The 3,573-nt window shown below is 40.6% G+C and overlaps 1 pseudogene; it reads left to right on the forward strand.

The window, feature by feature from the left end:
• Window positions 1-520: 520 nt before the first annotated feature.
• LOC121924508 lies at window positions 521-624 on the forward strand (annotated as a pseudogene).
• The last annotated feature ends 2,949 nt before the right edge of the window (window positions 625-3,573 follow it).

The raw sequence follows: 3,573 nt of genomic DNA on the forward strand, positions 1-3,573 counted from the left end.
AACTGTTGCCACCTCAGTGCCTACAATAGGCCTTCAGTCTAAGAGGAGGGCACTGGTAAACCTCCTTGAACTGATCTTGCCAAGACAACCCTATGATAGAGCCACCATAAGTTGGAGTTTACTTGAAGGCACATAACAGCAACACAATAACAACATCCTCACTCTAGGACAGATTGGTGGTAGGAGCATCACTAGGAGTGTGGGGTGTGGACCACACCAGATGACACACTTAGGAGGGTGATATCACTGCTCCCCAAACATCTGTCCTTTAGCAGAAATGGGCTGAGGTGTTTGCCTGCATTCCTTTAAAATGCTGGAGATGGTGTGAGTGGACCAAGGCTGAGTGGGAGGAGAAAGAAGAGCCGCTGTTGTTTCTTTTAAAAATTCAAATTAAATTTTAAAATTTTGATATGTTTTTGAAATGTTTAATTCTTTTTATATTTTCTTTAAAAAGTCACATCTTACCAAATTTTCACTTTATAATATAATATACTGTAATAACTTTATTACGGCCATTTGGCCAGCTTCTCGGCCTTTTGGCTAAGATCAAGTGTAGTAAATTTTCACTTTAACCAAATGAAACTATGTATATGTAAATTACTATTATTATTATTATTATTATTATTATTATTATTATTATTATTATTAACCTTTATTTATAAAGCGCTGTAAATTTACACAGCGCTGTACATACAGTCTTTTTAATTAGACGGTTCCCTACCCTCAGGCTTACAATCTAAAAAGACACCACACAAAAGAAGAAGGGAGTAGTGGTGGGGAAAGGGATGAGCTCCAGCAGTTCTTCTCTACCTCCAAGGCCTGGACCAAGGCAGATGGACTGGAGGGAGGGCTTGGCTTCATAATGGATGGTTAATCTTCATCCAGGGAGGCAAGCGAGAATTATGCAATGCCTGGGAAGGTTTCTCTGAACAGGATGGTCTTCCACTCCGTTTTGAAGCTGGTTAAAGAAGTGATGGCTCTTGTTCGCGGGGGAAGAAGGTTCCAGGAGTGAGGGGCAGTGAGTGAAAAGGTGCGAATCTGAGATGGGGCAGAGGAAATCCTGGGCTGGGACAGCAGACCTAGACTACCAGAGCGGAGGGCCCTAGTGGGAAGGTGAGGAGAAAGAAGGTCTGATAAGTAAGGAGGGGCCAGCCCATGGAGGGCTTTAAACGTCGACAGCAGGAGTTTATACTGAATATGGAAAGGGAGGGGGAGCCAGTGAAGGGATGCCAACAAAGGAGAGATATGGTCAGAGTGGTGGGCGGATGTGATAATGCGTGCAGCTGAATGCTGGACAGAAATTAAAGGACAGAGGTGAGAAAGAGGAAGCCCTGCCAGGAGGATGTTACAGTAATCAAGTCGTGAGATCACTAGGGCATGGACCAGGATCTTGGCAGTAGAGGCGGAGAGATATGGTTTGATTTTGGCAATATTGTACAAAAGGAATCTACAAGCCTTGGCTGTGGTCTGGATCTGAGGGATACACGACAGAGAAGAGTCAAAAATAAAACCAAGACTGCGGGCTTGCTGGACTGGTTGAACAGAAGTGCACATTTAGGCTGTGCATATGATATTGTAATTTAAAGATATAGTTTTAAATTTTGTTAGTTGTTTATGTTACAGCTATTGCCATTAAATTTAGTGATATATGGGAATCAAGATTTTTGAAAATTTAATTTAATTTAATTTTTAAATTTAAAAATGTTGATTAAAAATTTTAAAATTACAATCATACCATCACATTTAAACATACAAAATACCTCAATCACAACATCATCTTTAAACAAACCATTTCAGGGTAAGAAGGAATCTCTTCCAATAAATCAATAGCTTAGAAAAATATACAGTATATCTATATCATATATAGATATATTTCAAATTATATAGAGAGAGCATAAGCATTTCATCTCTTGCCTTTCTATACTTTATTATTTCCTAATCTCTTCTTCCCCTTCAAACCTTATTCTCCATCCATATCCTTCCATTATTTTCTCTCTGCCCCACCCTTCAATTACTTAACTCACTTCAATCAATCCATACTTCTTTCTTCAATCTTCCTTCTTATGCCTGCTGGATTATTTGGTATTGTATGATGACCTTCTTGTTTTTGGAATCAAGATTTATGAGTAACATTAGTACAAAAAAAAAAAAAACATTACTGAGGATTTGTATGATGCGGCATGGAAGAATGGAATGTTGCGGGGGGGGGGGAGACACCATGAATTATCCTACAGGATGACACCAGTCCTAGTGATGCCACTGACTGGTGGTATAAGAGCTCATGACTTGTAGGCTGTCTCAAATGCCATCCCAAATACTTCCAGAAGTATCCCAGAAAGGGGCATCCAAAGCTGGAGTGTTGATTTCTTAGGGGTACAAACCCAAGACATTTTGACCTGTGTTTTTTTTAAGGTGCATTACCAGATTTTAATCATGTGAAACTGCTATGAAAAACCACTCATGAGAAATAGTCATGGTCTTTGTAAATCAATGCACTGAAAGGCATGAGAGTGTGTTGTAACTAGGTGCCCACAGCATTTTGATTATTCCAAAGATGCATTAACAGAATGAACTGCTGAGCCTTCAAGCTACAGGCACTGTAGCATGCCTCTCAGTGCAGTTGTGTACATCTGCTTCATAGAAAATCCAGGACATAAGCCAGAACTACTGTATGAGCCCCTTTCCACTGGGGACAATGGAAAGCAAGGCAACTAGTCAGGCTGCCAGAAGGCGTCACATGCTGCGTACAAGGAGAAACACTTTCCAGATCAGTTCTGTCCTTATTTCCTTAGGTGCTAAGAAAAAGACAGAACATTTGTTAGCTCCACTTGTAATAATTCAAAAAGAACAGAGATTTTATAGGAAGTGGGAATTTATTGTAATAGTGGGTGTACACAGAAGGCAAACATAGTATCACAGGTGGAATGTTGGACCAGAACTCCAGAAGACCAGGGTTCGAATCTCCATTGGACCATGGAAACCTGCTAAATGCCCTTGGGCAAGTCACACTTTCTCAGCCTTAGAAGAAGGCAACAGCAAACCCATAATAAAATCATGCCAAGAAAACCCTATAATAAGGTCACCAGAAGCTGGAGTAGACCTGAAGACACAAACAGCAAACCAGATTCAGCCAAATTATGGGAAAGTTACTTTTAGGACTGCAACACCCAGAATATTCAGATAGCATGGCTACTGGCCATATTGTCTTAGTGGTTCTGGGAGTTGTAGTTCTTAAAGTAATATTCCCAAACTCTTGATGTAACCTGGAGCAAGAAATATGAGGTCTTCTGAATACTGTTGGATTACAGCTTCCATCATTCCTCATCAGAACATATCCAATACGATTTCCATCTAGCTATAGGTAGGAGTGCTCCTGGATCCATCTCTCCAAATGTCAGCTCAGATAGATGTGATGGTCAGGAGTGCCTTTTATCAGCTCTGGCTGATAACACCAATTGCACCTCTTCCTAGAATTGGAGGACCTAAAGGTGGTAGTGCATGCCCTGGTAGCCTCAAGGCTGGGTTTCTGCAATCCACTCTACATTGAGCTATGTTTGTACCAAATCTGGATAC

The sequence above is a fragment of the Sceloporus undulatus genome, chromosome 2 (genome assembly GCF_019175285.1).
Source record: "Sceloporus undulatus isolate JIND9_A2432 ecotype Alabama chromosome 2, SceUnd_v1.1, whole genome shotgun sequence".
Classification (NCBI taxonomy): domain Eukaryota; kingdom Metazoa; phylum Chordata; class Lepidosauria; order Squamata; family Phrynosomatidae; genus Sceloporus; species Sceloporus undulatus.